This window comes from Lissotriton vulgaris, chromosome 3_1, assembly GCF_964263255.1.
Source record: "Lissotriton vulgaris chromosome 3_1, aLisVul1.2, whole genome shotgun sequence".
Taxonomy (NCBI): domain Eukaryota; kingdom Metazoa; phylum Chordata; class Amphibia; order Caudata; family Salamandridae; genus Lissotriton; species Lissotriton vulgaris.
In genome coordinates, this window is record NC_141689.1 from 1535274750 (window position 1) to 1535295499 (window position 20750).

General features: G+C 43.0%; 1 protein-coding gene across 1 annotated transcript in view; it reads left to right on the forward strand.

Moving 5' to 3' along the window:
- Nucleotides 1-3810: 3810 nt before the first annotated feature.
- Nucleotides 3811-20750, forward strand: part of TBCK (TBC1 domain containing kinase) — a 1513148-nt gene continuing 1496208 nt past the window's right edge. The window contains exon 1 of the mRNA XM_086962029.1: nt 3811-3927. The gene's annotated coding sequence lies outside the window, so the exon portion shown is untranslated. The remainder of the gene's footprint in view (nt 3928-20750) is intronic.

The following is a 20750-nucleotide window of genomic DNA, read 5'->3' on the forward strand; positions in this document are numbered from 1 at the left end:
CTCTCCTCATTCTTTTGTCCAATTAAAATTGGGGATTCTTACACTTGCAACATTGGGGGGTGGTACACTGACCTGGAAAATAGTATAACTAGGGTAGGCTTAGCCAGTTAGATTGTCCAACTTGTCCGAATAGATGACCTGTCACTGACCCAACGCACTCAATAGGTAATCGGGAGCAGAGGTGCTGGCGGAGAACTTTGTCAGAAGGTTCGAAACCCATATTGGGGTTCCGGGAGCTGAAGTACTGGCAAAGCAATTTGTCGGGAAAATCGATAACCCAATCGGGGTTCTGGCTGTTAGCTGCAGAAAGGGAGTAGCGCAGGCGTTGCAACTTAACTGCGGGTGCCGGTCTTAACCGTTGGTGGTCCAGTCCTGATCCAATTTGGCTTTACCTGTCCTGAATTCTGGTCTACACCTGCTTGCCTTGCTGGCGCCTGCATTTTCGGGATTCTGTCCTTTGTCCAGCCCGTGGCCAGGGTTTGGTCTTCACACAATTCTAGGTAATTATAAATCCGTGAGGGTTCGTCATTGTATTATTTCCTTCTCTTTACCCTTCCTACCGTTAAAAGTTTGACATATGTTCCCTTTCTTACCCTCCCTATTGTTGATATCTTGAGACAGTTTTGATTACATATTTCTTTTTTCCTTACCCTTCCCTTTGTTAAATGCCCAAAATTGTTTGATCACATATCATGTTCCTTATCTTTACCCTCCCTTACTGCTAAATGTTCGAACACAGTTTAATACATCTTTTGCATAGTTACATATTGATTCTGATCTTCATAATTGAAAGTCTGTTGGTGTTTAATCTTTGGATCATGACCATTTAAGAGACTTAGATAAAGATTTTAAAACTTCCTGAGTCTGTGGTTATTATATGAGCGCAAATGTTATTTTCCTATTATTCTAACACCCTTGATCCCTTAGGACTTTAGGTACTAACTACAAGGATTGGTAAGTCACTGCTATAGGTCCTAAATGAAATTCATGAATCACTGATTAGAGTAAGCGCACAGGTTATCTGATTAAACCTCACGAGTATAATTTGTGTTGTTTTATAGGCCCAGGTGAGTATGGTAAAACCGAGTCGGGTGACCTGCACGCTCTATCAAGTACAAAGTTCTAAGCTCATACCCGGTGAACATAACAATGTGCCACCATTGAAACCAAGGAGGAAATACGTAACCAGACCTCGCTCCAAGACGAACTTAAAGTTAAAGGGTCACACAGTTGTGCAGGCCTTAAAGATAGCAACAGTCCAGACAGAAAGATCTTTTCCATCCTAACACATGGTGCAAATCATAACAAGTATCCAAGTAATTTCCAAGTTAACATTTTTAAAGCAAACATTGAGCTAGTTTAACAATGTAGAGTATAAGGCACCCGCAATGAAAGGAAAGAGATGCGCATGCACTTTGGATTTAACGTTAGAGTTACAATGGAAAACTTTTGGATAGCTGATGACTACCAGTAGTAGACCAATGCTAGAAAGACATTTAAGGTACATACAGTATAAGCTATTAGTTACACTATGAATATATATTGAATGCTGCTTCTTTAGTGGATATATTGTTACCTGTTAACACACCAATTAATATTTTAACAGGGAGATTAACATATGGTTATAAATGTATTATAGAGCACTACATTTCAGCTGCTCCAATTATGGACACTATCGATGAATAAATATTGGATTTACAGGTTTTGTAGTGCATCTACTACACCTTTGTATGTGTAACGGTTGGTTTATTTACATGGCTGCTATTTTATTAAAGTTAAGAGAAATCATAATCCTCGCCTTGGTGCCCTCAATAGAAATTGAAAATATTTGTTAATAAAGGTTATAAAATGTACGATTATTTATTGCTGCGAAGTATATACAATTGCCCGTTTTCTGATGTACAGGAATGGTTGATGTTGCATATTTTTTATTTTACACTTCAAAATGCATATGACACTGTGAACTGTGGTGGGACGGCAGGACGCAGGTCTTAACTCATATCTCAGAAACCTGCAGCCCATATACACTGTCGGGCCCAGACCGCCAGCCACTCACACGGCCAGCACTCGAGAAATGCAGCCAGCAAAGGCTGTCAAGCCAGCTTGCCCGATACCCAGTGCTTTAAATGGGCCGGTACTCACCAGTACTGAGTACCGGCAACTTTTCATTTTCTCCCCTTGAGTACCGGCACTTTTTCAAGAACGAAGAGAGTACCGGTACTCATGGGGACTTGACTTTAACCCAGGCAGCGCTCCTTTCATCTTTCAAGTGATACCTTGGCAGCACTTTTAACAAGCGCTGTATGGAATAAATCATAGGAGCTCTTGTCACCAGGACACAGCGTGAGCTGCTATAAAAGTCATCAGGGCAGGGGTGTGTCTGCAGAGTGATTAGCCCTTCCATTGATATTTCACAGTGAGCCTGAGAGGGGTCTGTAAAATCAAATGGATGGGGTGGGACTCACAGTTCAGGACTAAACAAAAGAACGTTTGCTAAGCTTTAACCATTGCCACGCATATGAATTGCCTACTTGCATGGGTGAATAAGAATGGATCTTGTTACCAAACTCGCTCATCCCTATTTTACTAACCTTGGACAGACTGTAAGTCCATTGAAAAAGGTGGAGATTGGCACCTGGTTCGCCAGTACAGACGTCAGCTCTGGCCCTAACTCAGATTTGCAAATGTTCCAGGAGAGACTTGTGTACTGGACAAATGGCTCCGTGGGCTGTAGGGCACCGGTTCGATTTAAGGCAGGCTGAAGCTGCATGTCATCCTTAGGCGGTTGATAAAATGAATGCGTTTTAGTTAGATTATCAAAACATCCCTTATGCAATGACCTCATTAGTATTCAGACCTTGAGGCTTGACACATAAACTGTCCTCATTTCTTTGGAAAGCTTCACATTATGAACTTTATTTCAAACCGTTTGGAAGTGCGAGTGGTTCCCTTTAAAAAGTACTACTTTTATGTACTGAATACGAAATCGAAGCAAATGGGAAATATTTGCTGAAGTGGACTATGTGGATGCTGTTTTCTGAAAGGATGGTTTATCAAAAGTCATAGTAAGTGACAGTGGAGGCAACTTAAAGCTGAAACCCTTGTTCTGCCTTAGCACCGCCCTTGTGCCCACCCGCTCCATTTGGTGAGTACCTGCACTTATTTTTTTCCACTTAAAGCACTGCAGATACCACATGTGAATTGACCTGACCCTTAGGGCCAGAGCTGCCGACTTTGGAGCTGGGGAAGCCAGGTTCGAACCTCGGCGTCGGCTTAGCATTCTGTGATTCTGGGCAAATCATTTAATCTCCCCGTACCTGCCAAAAATTAATGTGTAAAGTAACTGGTGCTCGTATGAAGCGCTCCAATACCTTCGGTCGAGTTCCTGCGCGTGCTATATAAATCAGCAAAAAAAAACGCCAATCTGCACTTCTCCGCAGTGGTCAGAGCTGCCCCATACTTGCATGCAGCTCGAACTCTTGGCGTGCCATGAGTTAAGTGTGGACATGAACACTTCTTCCACCGCTACAGATAAGATCAGTGGCGGCAGGAGCAAGGTCCATAACTAATTCGCCATAGGTCACCCGACAGATAAAAGTAACACGTGCAAACTGCATAGCACCCGCCAAGTAGTGGAAGCTGGCTCAGGCACTGTTTACAAACAACAAAGGCACGCGCGGACTTGTCAGCCAATAAGCATTTGTAATTCTGTACAGTGAGCTAAGATTGGCCCAGCTGCCTATGATGCCCCGATCCAGCGTCATTTTGCGTATTACGGCTGTATTTACATATTGCGAGCCCTTTTCCTTTCTCATTCCTTATGTTGCGGCATGGTATTGGCTGTCTTGAGACCCGGAAGTACTGATGTTACCGGCAAATGATGGCTAACGGGCAACAGATATCAGCATGAGTTTACTGATGGTCTATGTAAGTAGCTGACAAGCAATCACCTTATGTGACAGCTCTTTGACAATTTGTGGTTCAGAAATATGTACGCCTTCGTTTAAGTGTTTAAGCGCATTAATTTGTTAAAAGTGTTCTTGATTTCTGTTCCACTTAAATGTATGTGGGAAGATATTTTCACGAGGAAGTGTTTTTTTGCTGCTTTGTGCCCAGGACACGTTTTAGGTCAGATTCTTTAAGCCTGCGTGCAAAATAAGCGTGCAGAAATAAGCCCCAAACAGCTACCAGAAGCAGGCACGCACTAGGGGCATTTGCCTCTTTAAGTGTTGAGATTACAACTCCCAGCTGGGGGGTGGACGCGCTCAGGTCTTCCGAAAGAGCCATCCTGCAGAGCCACAGCATAGCCTTTCACAGTCTGGGGGAGGGGTCACTTCTCAGCACCCGAGTGCTTGTATCCTTCTACAACTGCATGTAGCTAACATTACTACTTTTGCCATTGGGAAGCAAACCCAAGCAGGTGTGCGTACTATTTAGGGGCGCAACAAGCACCGAACTTCAGGGTATGGGGGTGGGGGTTGAACTTTTTTGGTGGGATTATCATTTCGCATGCTATACGTTTGGAAGGACAGTAGGTTCGAGTTTAATGCGCTAAGGCATGGAAAGGACATATGTCATTGCCTGTTCTTTCCTGCAAAAGCACATTTAATCCAGATCTTTTGTATTCACCAATGCACTCCCCGAGACACCAAGCACTGCTGGAGCTCAGAGAGTGTCCAACAGACTTGTGATCATCGGATGTCTGCAAGATGGTTGGTACCATGCGATCCTGTGCATTTCAGAATTGAAAGCACTGAAGGCTTACTGAAAAAGTGTATTTTATGATTAAAAGTAGCATCAAGTGCATAATGAGAACATGCTTCTAGGGAACAAGAAGATGTATGTGGGGGAATCTCCCAATGTGCCCAGTAAAGTGATCTCACAGACATTGAGAAGTAGACTTGAGGTGTGAAGACTAAATCGGGATAAAGAAAATCGAGGGAGCTTCTTTCTAGCTGTCACAAATTGTGGAGGGCTCCCAACAGCTCAAAAGGAAGGGGTAATTCGCAAAGCATAATAAGCTGGTTACTTGTTTACCATGCAAAAGCAGAGCGTTGCATGTTATGGAAGATGATGGAAAATTATCCAAGATTGTATTCATCAAGTGGTGGCTTATATCTTTCTGTTGGACAAACAGTTACACTAGTAGCTCACACATTAACATTTTGAGCACAGTGTGATTAAGCGAGTTCCCAGAACTGCACAATTTTCAGTCAGTGCTGAGCTGGGTTCAAATCAAGGTCCTCGGATCGACAGCTTAGCCACAAAACCACATTTCCTTCCTTAGTTGATGACTAGAACTTTAAAAAAAGCTTGACACATTCAGTTTTACCACTCCTAGTGAACACTTATGTTCTGTTGATGTTTTAACATAGCCATTTGGCCACATTCATCATGCTGTCTAGTGAGTTGACCGAATGCAAATTATTTTGGTATTTGTGTTTTGTACATGGGTAGTATCTAAGTGAGTTGTCTCCTGTTTAAGGTTAAGGTTAATCTTTTTGCATATACACAATGGTTTAAAGTTAAGCACACACAGAGCATGCTTAACGGGTCACTGTGTAATCTGGTCCAATATTACAATTGAGGTGTTCTGGTGATATCTTTGTTCTTGTAGCTTGTAAATGTCACCAGAAGTCTGAGATGGCAATGCCAAGGTATTCGTGTATTTTTTATATTACAAGCTGTTTTATTCAAAGTGCAGCGAACAGTGAGCATTGACTGGAATAAAAATGTTGTTGCTTTGTTTACTTGTCACAAATAAATTCATGATAAAACAATAGGCAATGGTGAGCTCAGTGGTTTATGTGCTTCTGTGGCTGTACAGTTTACAGCATAATGATGGATTTTCTGAATTGGTCACATAATTTCCAGAATATGCAGATTTCACCAAAATTGTTGTTTCCAGCTCAAACGGATGAATATAATACCGCCATACAAAAAGCCCCTTAATTAGCATTTTTTGACGCATAATTTCAACAACCTTGGTCCTCCCAAGCTGCATAATCCTAGTAGCTAGGACAATGTAAAACCTTTGCACATCGGCAACAAAATCTGTATTTCACACATAACCGTGAAATATTTTCCATATTTGATGGTTCCTTAAAAATGTGTGGGTTTAACACTACTGCTTTTTGTGCAATAAAAACACCAAAACATGTAATACATGCATTTTTACTTGAAGATGTAATGACTTCTCAATCATCTCAATTGTACTCATCAGTGTGAAGCAGAGATTGTGGTGGGAATAAGTATCTTTTTTAATGTGGTGTTTTCCGTCATCTGAGGTAGACTTTAAATGGTTGATGAATCTTTTTTTCAGTTTTTGCCTCTGCAATACCTCTTTAAAATGGCATAACACTACTGTGAGAGCAATGAGGCAATATTGTAAATTACAACTATACAGCCAGTTCCCAGTTTGTTAGCTGTAAATGAATTTAATAAAATACACACTTACATCTAAGCCAAACGTGCATTCAGTCACTGTTTCTACCTCTCCAAATGAAAGAAGGTTATACAGAGATGAATAGATTTAAATGTGTGTATGCTTCAACAGAAATTCATCATGGGAAGTAGTGCTGGCAGCCATATTAGTGAAGGAGCTGAAACCATGTAAAAAAATTACATTCATTCTTGTTATGGTGAGCATTGACAGCATAAGACACTTCTGCAGGATTTCATTGACATAGTCAGAAGGAGACCTGGGAGTAGACCCATGCGGGTGGGAAACTATGATCATGCCTATAACCCTGCTGCACCACTCTCAAAGGGTTCCTGTAGCTCCAACCAGTGCACAGCACCTCCCCCCTCAGTCACTGCGAAGCTCATGTTCCTTCACCTGAATAGATGCCTGGTGCTCTCTCGTAGGAAAATGGAAGGTGCAGCTAGCAGGATAGGGGATTACGCAGAGCTTTTGTCCACTGAGGGGACCGTCATTTGAAGGCACCATGATTGGAGTCCTTTCCGTTGTTTGTGGTGCCATCAAGCCATACATTAATGATTAGTGCACATGCACTAACAGAGGCTCCTGCAATAAATCCCTCTTATTGCACTCTTGAAGCTGACCTGTCCTCAGAAGCTTTTTGCGTTACTCCTCCATCTCTTCAGTTTGGGGCGTGCCTGCTTCAGCCACACCCGGGCAGTGAATAGGTATGTAAAACGCCAAACTTCTTCAGTTTGTGATGAGTTTACGCTTAATGGTCTATGTGAAACCCAATTTAGAAATTGACTAGACTGCCTTTTACAATTCTAATACATAACTTCCAAGTGAGTCTGTCACATGTGCAACACCTTTACTCCAAACAAGTGCTTAAATGGCTAAAAATAAATGTGTGCTGGTGACCAAAATTATTCTTTGGAGATTGGTATCGACACCATCCATAAGCAGCACAGTCCAGTGACAAGTGAAATGCAGACTTCTTATGAAGGGAGCAAAAGGAATTGGAGAAATATGCTGTAAAGATTCCTTTAGTCAACGTAGTCACCGCCTTCTGCTTCCACACCCTCAAAATGCTCAATGTAGTCTTCCCAGGCTGTCATAAAGCTGGACAATGGCAATGGACTCTGATGGAATCACTGTCTTAACTGGTAGAAGACCATAAAAAACCCAATGGCCAGACTCACACTTGGGCTTTCCCTCCTGTTCATGTCACACTGCACTTACGAAGTCCTCCACTGTCTCCCCATTCACTAACCCACTTGCAACACACTCACCAGACACTTCTGCTTAGCCAGAATCCTGCTCACACACATCCCCCATAAACAAAGAACATGCTTTCCCCTAACTTGGTACAACCTACCTCTACAAATTTGAGCTTCCTTCTCATTACTTGAGCTCTGCAAGAAACAGAAAACATGGCCCTTCACTTGGACAAGTCACAGGCACAGCTGACATACCTCCTGCTTTCTCAGCACCAGGATACTCTCTAGAGGTGTAGAGATCTGTAACTAATTAGAATTCCTTACCCCACAAGTATGTTTTTTAGTTTCTCAACCGTCCACGCACATGCTAATGTTTCTCTTTCGATGATACTGTAAATACTTTCAGTATCTTTTAAACTTTTAGAAATGAATGCTACAGGAGATTTAAGTGTGTCTTTGTCTTGTGGACTGGGTGCCATCCTAATAGCCTGGACTAAGTCATCCTTACATTGTATACCATCCGTGGTTTTATGTGTCCAAGATATTCTATTCAACTTTTGCATTTAGATTTGGAAACAGTCATACCTTTGGCCCTTAACGTTATTCAAACTGTATGTACAATACTATTATTTTCAGGAGTACTTTTTGCATGTACTAAAATGTCATCCTGAAATTTCTGGACCCCTTACATCTTTAAATAAAAGATCCATTCATTTCTGAAAAACATTTGCAGCAGAGGCTAACCCAAAGGGTAGCCTCACATATCTGTAAGCGCTAAACAGTTTTATAAATGTGGTGTAAACTTTAGACTCTTTTGACAGTTTCAACTGATGAAGTGCTGTCTTGAAATCTATCAAATAAAAGTATATGGAACCACTTGTTGCAGCCAGCCTTCTTGAATTTTTGGTAGTGCATGACAATCCACTACAATATTTTTATTGAGTGATCTCAAGCAAGCACACAGTTTGATTTCACCAGATTTCATTTTTGTAACTACCACAGCTGAAACCTATTCAGAAGAATCTATAGGTTCAATAATACTCTCACTGCAAAGCTTATCCAGCACTCATTACAGAGAGGCGTATTGGTCTAACCTTATGTGCAACAGTAATAGCATGTTCAAAACCTTTAACACATCCGATATGATCTGCAAAATCATCCTGATTTGTCCTTAAAACTTCCTCAATAGTTAACCCCTCTTCATAACTCACACAGGATACAGGTAAATCCCCAAGTACAATGGTGAACCTTGTTTTAAAATTATACCAAACCTACCTAGATCTCTCCAACCAACTATGTTTTTTACCTTTGTCTGCTACATATATTTTGGTCTTGATACCTCTAAATACTAAAGAGTCTTTAAAAAGCCTTAACATGTTAATGTCAAATTCTCCAAATGCTTTTAGATTTTATATCAATTCAATTTTCAATTCAAGGATTCTTTATTCGATGATTAAAAATCACCATAAAAGCACATACATATATACATAAGTAAAAAATTAATTAAATCATTTTTTGGATCCCGATTATAATAATTATTTTTACACATTGCAAAAAAGGGAAAGGGGATTTTGACACTTTAAAAAAGATTAATAACAATTTTTAGACATCATTCCTCTCCTCTGGTTACCCTTAGACGAACCGCCACTTTAATAAAATTCATTATGCAGCACAATGTTAAAGGGTCGGATGCTTTCTGTATGTAGGTTAGGGCCTCTTTAGCATGTTCCAGGTTAGCTTGTTTTAAAATTTTCACTAAAAATCTACGCCTAGGCATGGAGTAAAAAGGGCACAGGAGTACAAAGTGAAGGGAATCCTGCGGAGACCTATTGTCGCAGCTGCAGGTTCCCTTCTGCTCAATTGTAGTTGAAAACCCTGCTGGTGATGCCAATAAGTATGGAAGTAAGTTTAATCTAAAGCGACACATCAGAAATCTATCCTGAGCATTATGCATGAGGTACAAATATGGCTCCATTCCCTCGACGCTCTTAACCAGGTTGTGAGCTCTCACTGTCTTTTTGAGCCCTTCAGCCTCAGCTCTCTGTTGTGCTTTTTGCTCTAAAAAAGCTTTTTTTACTAACATCTTGTGCTGGGATACAATTGCTACAGGATTGGTGAAGAGGTTCCTGTAGCCAAGGGCCTCTAAGGTACTCTTTACATAATTGAGCCATGGTATTCTCATACATTTATCCCTTTCTAAGCAATCATTTAGAATTTCTCTGCTTAGAGACGCGTCAGGGTTGACCCAAATTTTTAACCAGGCCACTATTGGCCTAAGTTTTACCAGATCTTCTAGGTAAGGCCTCCCTAGTTCCCTGTGTGCTATGAAACCAGCGGTACTTGGGGGTACCCTCAGGATGGTTCTTAGGTATTTATTTTCTTCCCGCTGTATTTTTGCAGTATTAACAAAGCCCCATACCTCTGCCCCATAAATCACTTTGGGGCAGCATATGGAGCTATACAGGTTCATCACCTGTTCAGGGCTCCATCTGCCTACCCTCCTACCATAATTTGCTATTGCCCTATTGGTAGCGATCATTTTGCAACAGCGCTCCTCAACCAGGGAGTTAAATTGTAAAGCCCCGTCAAAAATTACACCTAGATAGGGAAATGTTTTAACCTCTTCTATTTTGTGGTTTCCTATAGTGTACATAAATTTGGTGCAAGGCTTGTTACCAGCCAGCAGCACATATGATTTGCCCAAATTGACAAAAAGGTCTAGGGAGCCCATAAATGTAACAAATCCATCAATCAAAATCTGTAAGCTCCTAGGCGTACGTGCGAGCAAGACCGCGTCGTCTGCGTAAAGCAGAACGGGGATATGACGCGTCCCCACCCTTGGGCAATCTATCTTTAGATTTAACAAAAACTGCTCCAAATTGTTTATATAAAGGGAGAATAAAAATGGGGCAAGAATACAGCCTTGCCGTACCCCACTCTTGCAAGGAAATGAATCGGTCAGCCCCCCCCTCCCTATTGAAAGGGACTTTAGCAGAGGTATCACTGTGAAGTTCCCTTAAGATATTAATTAGGCCAACCTCTATCCCCATAAGAGACATCATGACCCAAAGTTTCTCCCTATTAACATGATCGAATGCCGCTGCCAGACCCATGAACCCCATATAGATGGCTTCATTGCTGGCCATGGTGTATTTGGCTGTCAGCATATAGAGGTTCAAGCATTGATCACTGGTGGACCTCCCCGTCCTGAATCCATATTGAGTGTCCGAGAAGATGTTATTTTCTTCGGTCCACTCGGACAGTCTATTAAGAATCGCCCTTCCCAGAAGTTTGGCAGAAACATCAATCAGGGAAATCGGGCGATAACACTTGGGGTCATCCCTGTTGCCCTTCTTAAAAATAGGGACGATTATGGCCTTAGACCAGGACGGCGGCAGGCCACAAGTAATGGCGGTATTTATGACCCTAGTCATTATGGGAGCCCAGAGCTCTACACAGCTCAGAAACAAATCAGGGGGGATTCCGTCAGGGCCAGGGGCTTTGTTTTTTGTCAATCCCTCTATTCCAGCCGTGATCTCCTTAATGGTGAACACTACTGTGGTGCCCTGATGTGAGATCTCTGAATGCTCTTCAGTTGTTCCTGACTCGTAGTTATACAGCCCCTTATAGTGAGAGACCCACTGTTCTGGTAGGATATTTGATCCTATCTCCGGGGTGTTATTTTCCTGGAAAGTAGGTTGGTTAATAATTCTCCAGAACCCGGACATGTCCCTTTTTTCCCCCGCTTCTCTTAGGTCTGCCTGTAGAGCTAATTTCCTCCTCTTGATCTCCCTCTTGTATTTATTCCTACACACCGTGATTTGTAGGGTGTTCCTTGGTTTGTTTTTAAGGCTGATTTTGAGCTCCCTCAAAGCCTTTGAGCAGTCTCTATCGAACCAACGTGGGTTACAGTGGTTCCTTGTGGGCGCACTAGTTTTTAGTAGACCGTCTGTAAGGTCAGCAATCTGGCCAAATGCTTCGAGCAACCTCGGACCTTGAACATCCATATCTAAACAGTCATCAATGGCGGGTTTACCAGAGTCCATCAAGGATTTATAAAAGGTTTCCCCATCTATTTTGGACCACCTTAGTCTCCTTCCCTTGTCTGTTACCTTCTCAGTAATTATACCTTGGTATCTACTTTTTGGGCCCACCAGAAACAACCCCAATACAAGGGGGTTGTGATCACTAAAACTACTCCATTCTATCCCTGCACTGATGACTCTATTTATTAAAAGTCTAGACACTAAGATATAGTCAATAATAAAGGAACATCCTCTGCCCTTGAATGTAGGTGGAAGGCTGCCATCCCTCTGCACACCCATCATATTAATGGTCGTGGTTAAGCAGGAGCTTACTAAAAGCTAAACCATCCGGCGTGTGGGAGAAATGCGGCCCATTTTCTACAGGACAATGAGACCATTCTGCATCTATTGGGACCAGTGCCGAGCATAGGTGACAATTAAAGTCTCCCATGACCAGCAGAGCAGGTACCTGTCCCATTTTCTGAGCCATAATTTCCTGACCCAATCTGTCATCCAATTCTCCTAAAAATGAGGTATGGTCTCCCCCTGCCCCATTGTTGTAAATATTGAAAACAGTAAGTCTTAGTCCCTTCCCATTAAACCGTACTGCTTGTATGGCATGGGATTTCCAGTCCGTAGTGGACCAGCTGCCCGGAAAGTTTAGATCTACATATATGGATAGTCCTTCCATGGCTCTCCCCGATCTCGTTTTTTGTGCCGGAACAAAAAAACATTTATACCCCTGCATGTGGAAGTTGCTATTATCAAGGGCCCATGTCTCCTGGAGGCTAATTACATGGAAGTTACTAATATAATTGCGCCACTCTTTGTTATTAAATTTGGCTGCCAAGCCTGCTATATTCCAGGAAATGATTCTCAGTGCGTCATAGACCTGCTCTATTCCCCCATTAAGCCCAGTTTGTTCCACAGTCTCCACCCGACCCAGTTCCAACCCGTTTCCTCCCACTGTAGGTTCGATAGCTGTAACCATGAGCACGTCTGCCTCAATCCCCCTAACCCTACCAGGTGAAGTTTGTTGTACCAGTGGGCTTTGCTGCTCAGGTTCCAGTAATGAGTCCCCTATATTTACAACTCCTGGAGATACATTTCCCATTGTATTGGTATGTCTGCCCATGTGTCAATCGACCCCCTCAAGCCCGTTCAGGCAACTAAATCGATTAAAGCTGGGGAAGGGTAACACCGGGCGATGAAAAACTGGCCGAGCATTAAAATCGTGGTGTCTACCCCTCCGGGCGACCCTCGTCCAGTTATTGTGGGCTTGATTGGGATGCATAGGGGTAGGGGGGAAGAAAAACGAGACATGTAGGGTCTGAATTGTTGATTCGAGTGATCTATTCTTCCCTAGACATATATGAGTAACAGTCCCAGCGTCTCAAACTCACCAGGATACAATCCCCTATTATAGATTTGTTTGTTTTACCCACCCAAGGTACCCTTCTCACCATAATGATTTCGTTGTTGAGGTGTACCGGGAGGGGTCTGTTCAAATTCAACCACTTAATAACCTTGCTTTTCAGTGAGCAAAAGTTCTCAGCTTCGCCCACTTCAAGTGGGGGAACACCGGCCATGACTACCATAAGATCGTTTGCCTCTGGAGGGAGATTGGGCCTACGGGGCCTAGGAGGATGCTTCACTGGAGGTGGGGGAGCAGTACTACCAGCGATTGGCATAGGGGGAGCTAGGCTTACAGGTGAAGGTGGCCTGTTAAGGTTTAGTGGATGGGCTGGGGCTAAATTAGCCATAAGGGGTTGTGGGGGGGGAGCAACAGAGGTGACCAGGGGGGGGGTTCTAAACTGACTGGCCTGTTAGAGGGCTTCGGAGGGACCATGGGAGAGGGAATAGTCTCAAGAGATCTACCCTGGAGGCCAACCGAGGGTTTCATGCTATTTAATGTAGCCTCCAAAATAGTGAGTCTGATCTCAACCTTTTTAATACTCTCGCTAATCGGCAATAAAAGGGACCTAAGCAAAAATTCCAGATTTCCTAACGGGACAACAGAAAGAGGGACATTGGTAGCAGTGTTTACCGTGGCATTAACCGAGTCGGTAACAGTGGTAACCTTTTCAGGAGGTGTTGTGTGTGCATCTTCCAATAGCCTCTCAGTGGGTGGAGGGGGTTTTGTTGTCCTCCCAAAATCAGAGTGGGGGATTTTTGTTTTAAGTTTTTCCTTGGCCACCCCTCGACTTCCTCCTGCGTTTGTTCGGTGGGGGCCCATATACCCCTTGCACAGGAGTTAACTTGGGTTTAGCTTTCCTGGCTTTAATAGCCGGGGGGGGGGGCTGGGAAATTAAATCAATAGTCACACTGCTTGGGCTAATAGAGGGTGTTGAGTTAGTGGTTGATTCAGTCGGGTTGTTGGTACAATCCCTCAGCAGAAGGGGGACATCATCCAGTGAGGATGGCTCCTCACTAAGTGATATAGAATTATCTCCAAGGGGCCTATTTTTCAAATTTTCTATAGAGCGTCTGAGCTCCGCCCTGAGCTTAATCAAGGTACTTTCCTTATCCCCTTCTCCCGCAGCCCGGGGGAAATAATTATCTAGGGTCCTGTTTTTTACCCCTCCCAACTTCATAGGAGTGCCCTCCCTAGCCGGGGAAGGCATAACAAATCGTGATGGGTGCAGAACTTAAGAGAAATTTAACAGAAGAATAATCCAATGTTCAAGAGGCAAACTAAGGAGGGTAGGCCCAGCCCAGCCTAATCCGGCCTATGACGGCCTTAGACGGTCCCGCCCTTGTCCCGGGCTTCTCCCGGCGCACTCCCGCGCGCTCCCGCGCAGCGGGACTAGTTTGATTTGTTTATAGAGTAAGAATGTGGGGGGGAGGAGCCTGCAGGGAGAGCTGCCCAGGTGGATTGAATGAGGGCGGGCGGGCGTTCCTGGGACAGGTAGTCCTGCGCCTCCGCCTGCTCGCAGCCCTGCAAGTAACCTTTGTCCCAAACCCCTCCAGGAATGAAGGGTCTTTGAAGGTGCCTCCCACGCGCCGCGGGACCCGCGCAGCGGGTACCGCGAGTTGCTGAAAGAAATGCGGGGAGAGAAGGTGAGATCAGCTGCCACAAAAACGCCGTAGCCAAGAGGGTATCAGTTTCTTGAAATGTTTTGGCCTTCAAGAAAATGTAGAAAGTTTGATCCGCTAGGATGGTAATGGGTGAACCTGTGTCGGCCATTACATTCAGTTCCACCTCACCAATGTGTATAATTCCTAATGGTGTCCTAAATTTTCCAAAAGATTCATCCACAGTGAGTACAATGTTCTAATGCATCTTGTTGCAGGGATTCTGCTCAGACACAGAACTGTGCACAGAGACCCAGGACCTCAGTGAATTGTGGTGGACCAAAAAACTCACCTCAGTACCTAGAAACCTTAACCGACTAGCATCAGTGTCACAATACCTCTTCGTCCTACAGCAAAGGAACCAATGATTAGACAACCCAGAACATGCGACTTAGGTTATACTCAGGAATGGTGGGAATCAAGAACACTCTTTTGTTTGTTATTCTCATACCAGTCCACAACAGGAGTAAAAAGAGACACACAAAATATTTATTTGAACGACGTGCTCTAAGATGCATTATTTTTGCTAACACGTGCAGACATATAATTAGAAATAATATGATCAGCATTGTTGATTTTATTTTTTTATTTGAAAAGTTTTATATAGCGCTACTAGACCCGGAGGTATCGGAGCACTTTACTTGAATTACAGAGTGTTACAGGTTACATGGTTGCATCACTTAAATCAAAGAGTCACAGGGGGAGGGAGGGAATACACAACAGGAAAAACGAGGAAAACAATGTCATTTGTCCGGATGGGGAGGTGACGGCCGAGGGGGTGAAACCATGGCCAGACTCCTAATTAGCTGCATATGACCGCTCCACCAGGCATCTGCCAAGGTTGCTCGTGTATCGTGGTGAGTACAAACAGTTTTGACGCCCATGGGTCGTCTTCAAAAGTCTATCAGAAGTTCAGAGGAACGTTATTTATGAATTATATATAGTGCTGGATAGACCAGTAAGTATCAGAGCACTTTATATTAGGCTGCACAACGTCACAGAAAATGAAAACAAATACACAATGCGTCAAAAGTTAAGCAACCATTTGGGAAAGAAAAGAAAGGTGACCCAAATAGAGAGGAGGGGGGGAATGTTAAGGGGGAGGATGAAGTTAAAGAAGGCCGGAGAGACGAAAGGAAGTCTGCCCAAAGACCGACTGGGTAGATGACGCCCGAGGAGGGAATCAGCAGCCCATCACCCCAATAGCTAAACCGATAACTCCATTGGGCATCAGTCAGATTGCTAGGTCTCAACTGATGAGGGAAAGATCACAGAAGAAAGTCCAGTGGATAGAGAGGGTGGGAACTATGAGCAAGGAAGGGTGAGGACAAAGGTCGATAGCTGGAAAGAGGAGAAGAGTAGAGAGGAGGGGGTAGGGGGTATGATGAAGAGGAGAAGGGAGAAAAGTCCAGTAGAGAGACGCTGGAGAGTTTGCCCAAAGACTAGCTGGGTAGATGATGGTCAAGGAGGGAAATCCATAGTCCATCTCCCCTTTAGCTCGTGAGGTAGCTCCACCGGGCGTCAGTCAAAATGTCTAGGTCTCAGCTGCCGAGGGTGAGCAGGAGCGGGGTTGTGTGAGGGCTGATACAGGACGATGACCAATGATTTTAGATCAGGAGAGATACTTGATCCCGTGGAACGTCCCACCAGCTCAGTTTGGGAGTGCCCCGGTTAATCAGGAGTCCCCCGCGGCGGTAGTCAGTACTTGCCCTAGTTGCCATCTTGGGGAAAGGCACAGCAGCAAACTCCACCTCCGCCTGAGATGCAAGCATTGTGAAAGGCAGAGGGGAGGAGGGCCAATAAATCACGGTAGCCTTTCCTGCAGGAGACGTGGACCAAGGTCCAGCAGTTCCTTGGGCCAGGAATCCGAAGGTGTAACAGGTACTCACTGTGGACGGTGAAGGTTTCGCTGAGCTTCGGGTGCTCCTCACGGCAGCGATGGCACAGGCCAAAGATTCTACGGCACAATTCCATAAAACACAAAAGGAGAAATCGTATTACAATGATGGTGAAAACAGGTTCTATAGCGCCTAATATATCACCCTTCCCAGCTAGGAACTATGTTTTATAAAATATAGAAGGTCTCTTAGGCTTGTGTGGGGGACCCCATAACTCCAAGATCAGCAAGAGTGAATCACATCAGGATCTGCAAAAGCTCTCTGTCTCTCTGGAAACGGAATTCTTCCAAGTGCCTGAAATCATTCCTACAGTGCAATATTAAAGGCGCCAGAATCTCCGTTGGCTGCAGCTGCATGTATGTTATGTCTAAAACGTGAGCCGATCAGCCCGAACAACAGCTACATTGTTATGATAACCTTGTGCAGACTAGGTACGCGATGTAGGTCTAGGGATGCCGAAAACAAGCCATTCTCATATTAACCAATTCACGCAGCTTAACTTACAACAACAGCTATATGTAGTGTGTGCAAAATGCAGCAAAAGGTAAAATGGCGTTTAAACTTCTAATACGCCTATGCTAACATAGCAATGTGCGCAAACCAGGCCCAGCCCTCACTACAATCTCTTCATCAAATTCATCTAAATCATTAACTTTGACATTAGTAGAAATATTAACTTTCATACTTTTACATACCACACTAAAATGTCCAATCTTACAACATTTTATACATGTTTTTTGCCTACAGTAGGACATCCTGGAATGTCTCCTAGATGAGGCTTTAAGCCACACCTGTGAAATGTAAAAGGTTTTCTAGTGTTAAAGTTATTATTTTTGAACTTGTCATTCAATTTACCTTCAGATTTCTTTTTGTCGTCCAAAATATATACAGTAGGTGCTTGAGAACTATCACTAGCCAAAGCCTAGGTAGACACCATTGGACGTTCAATGCTTATGTCAATATCAATAGCTATATGTAATGTCGAGTTCCTACATGCCACTAGTCTCTCTTGAAATGTTTTGGCGTGACAATGGAAAACAAATTGATCTCTAATTTAAACATTAGCCATGTCTTTAAATTTACAAGAGTCAACAAGTTCTCGTAAAGCAGCTATATACTCTTCTATATTTTCCTGTAATGATTTTTTACGCATGAAGAAGCGATGTCTTTCAGCCATCAGGTAGGTTCCTCCGTAAACTGTTTTTCCATGCGATAAACTGCTTCTTCATACTAAAATTCACGAATATATCCAAGGCTGCCCAAAAATAGCATGAAAATATCCTCATCGCCAAATTGTTGTAAAGAGACGAATTCCGATGATGCATGCTTTAGCTACTTTTATTTAACAATTATAAAAGTAATAGGCCCACATTCACAAACTACAGCAGAGCAACCAGCGTTCAGGCAATTATTCTCTAAGTCTGAAGTTGTACGTTCTATGACCTAATATAAATATCAAAGGAACATTCTACATTCTACGTGTCATAACACAGTTAAAGCTCATTGGGCAACATGTGTGTGAATGTGAATATTTGAGTGTATGAGTGCTAATTTTAAATGTGTATTTACAATTGTATGATTATCTGTATGTATGATTGTATACATGTAATGATATGTGGTGTGTGAAATTGTTTGTATTACATAAGTATTTATGTTATTATGTACAACAGTCTCCGTTCGCCTACCAGACCATGTATGCTTAGCCAAACATGTATGGAATCACCCATTCATTTTGTGGTGTCTAGACTTAAACTAACTTGTATGCTCTATTTCACTTTCTTTTTCTTAGCGCACTCTTATGCACATGTATTTTTCTACAGTCCCAGATTTCCAAAGACTACCATAGCAGTTAAGAGGTAATTTATACTTTGGTAGTGTCACGGTGTTGCCTATCCTAGATTACACATGACCGCAAGTACTGATTTACATCACACTCCTACTATAGCTATCTAAACCTTTGGATTCCAAATCTGTCAGGAAGTGACTTCCTTACGTTGGAGTTCTTGGGTGTAGTTTTCTTCATAATATGTTATCGCCTAAGCTGTCTGGATTTAATCCTTGTCGGGACTATGATGGCCAGATGTTCATTACAGACCCCCCCTCAGCTTCTGCCTCTGGTGCTTGGGATCAGGGCATGACGATGGGTAATGTGCGTCACGCCAGAAAAGGCATCCCAAGCACTAAAAGAACAGGAAGTAAATATGTAATGGCCAGAGCGGGAGAACGACGTTGGGGCAGTAAATCACGACCGAGGTCGAACTCTCTAGAGTCAACACCTTCTAAGAAACACAAGAAGAGGAGGCCCGAATCACGCTGCTACTTGTTAACAGGCAAGTCGCCAAGACCGTGAGTTTCACCTCACTTGCCATTGGATCAAGAGCTGGTGGCAGAACCCACAGAGAATCGGCTCCTACTGCTCCATATGACCTGGCACCTGTCACAGAGAAACTACTGCCAGTGGCACCGTTTACAAGACTGAGAATAGCACCGGCCCATGGGGGATGTCCCCCCAATGCACAGCGTGTTGTCTGTTGATTAACATTAAAACAGTTTGAGGAAAGTTAGGCTGTTTCCATGAATTTAATTTAGTCACTTTAAATGTAGTTCGTGATCCACATTGATTCAATAAGTATTGAACTTGGAAAAGAAAAATAGAACTAAACTCCAAGTTATATTCCAATTTAATATTCCCAATGCATTTCGGGCTGCTGAGAGACCTTCATCATGGGAATGTTAAACCCCCTCAAAATGAAGCAGAAAAGCTGGGGCCACTGAACCGCACAGTTCATGCCTTGACATCAGACACTCCTTGCAAAAATCCAATACTTGTTTAGTACACAAATTAGCAGTTAAAGGTCCATTAGTTAGTAATTCGTGAATGCTAGGAAAAGGTGTTCCCGTGTTACCATGGTGACTGCTTTGTCATGCAATCTGGAAAAATATTAACAACATCATTAGTTAACCTACTCATGTGGGTTAGCTTGGTGACGCTGTTCCATGGTTCAAATGGTGAAAACACGAGTAAAAAAAATGATCTAGAAGTAAGCTTGTGATTGTAAATGATGGTGAAATGAAAGCGTTTAGCCATTATGGCAGTGCTCTAAATTAATGGTTTGGGCTCAAAAACACGAACTGAAGGTGCTCATTGAGTTTCAAATGTGAGCTTGTGTTCGTAAATACGGGTCGAACAAGCGTGTTTTACCAGTATGCCAGTGCTCTAAAACGATAACTTGTGTTCAAAATGCAGGTTAAAAAATGCTTCTGGTCAGTGTGGTGTGCCTTGCCGGTGTGCATCTCCTACTCTGGAGATGTTTACATCTAGAAAGTTGATGAGGGTATTGCTGGAATCATACATGAATTCAATGCGATCATTGATTCTGTTCAAAACGACGACGGCTGCAGCCAATTCTTGTTGAGATCCCTTCCACAGTATGAAGATGTCATCTATGAATCACACAAACATTAATAGCTTGTCGGTCCAAGTGATGTTATTAAGGATTCAAATTTATGCATGAATAGATTGGCGTAACTAGGTGCTGCACAATAGCCCATGGAAGTTCCTGTGAGTTGTAGAAATAAATCATTCTCCCACCTGAAGTATCTGTGGTATAAAGTGTAGTTCAACAGTTCTAATAGGAAAATCTTGAGATCCTCATCCCAGTCGGTTCTAGTCACAAAGTACTCTACTGCCTCAATCCCCAAGTTTTGTGGGATAGAGGTGAAGAGTGACTTGACGTCAATGGTACACAGCAAGATGTTTTAATCGCTTTCAAGTTGGATAGTCTAAATCTTGCTAAAAAATCTGTGGTGTCTTTGATATAAGTTGACATCTGTTGAACCAAAACTTGTAAGTGTTTGTCAAGATATATGCCTATGGGTTCATGTAACAACCCAAGTGAGAATACAGTGGACCTGAAAGGAGGTCTGTACTAGTCCTTATGGATTTTGGGCAACATGTTGAAGGTTGGATACCTAGGATTTTCTTGTAGGAGATATCACCTGTCATTTTCGGTGATGGTTCCCCTTAGCACAGCAGAATCCAAAAGAACTCTCAAAGCTTGTGTGAACTCATTGGTGGGATTCGTCTGGAGATTCATGTAAGTTGTGGAAT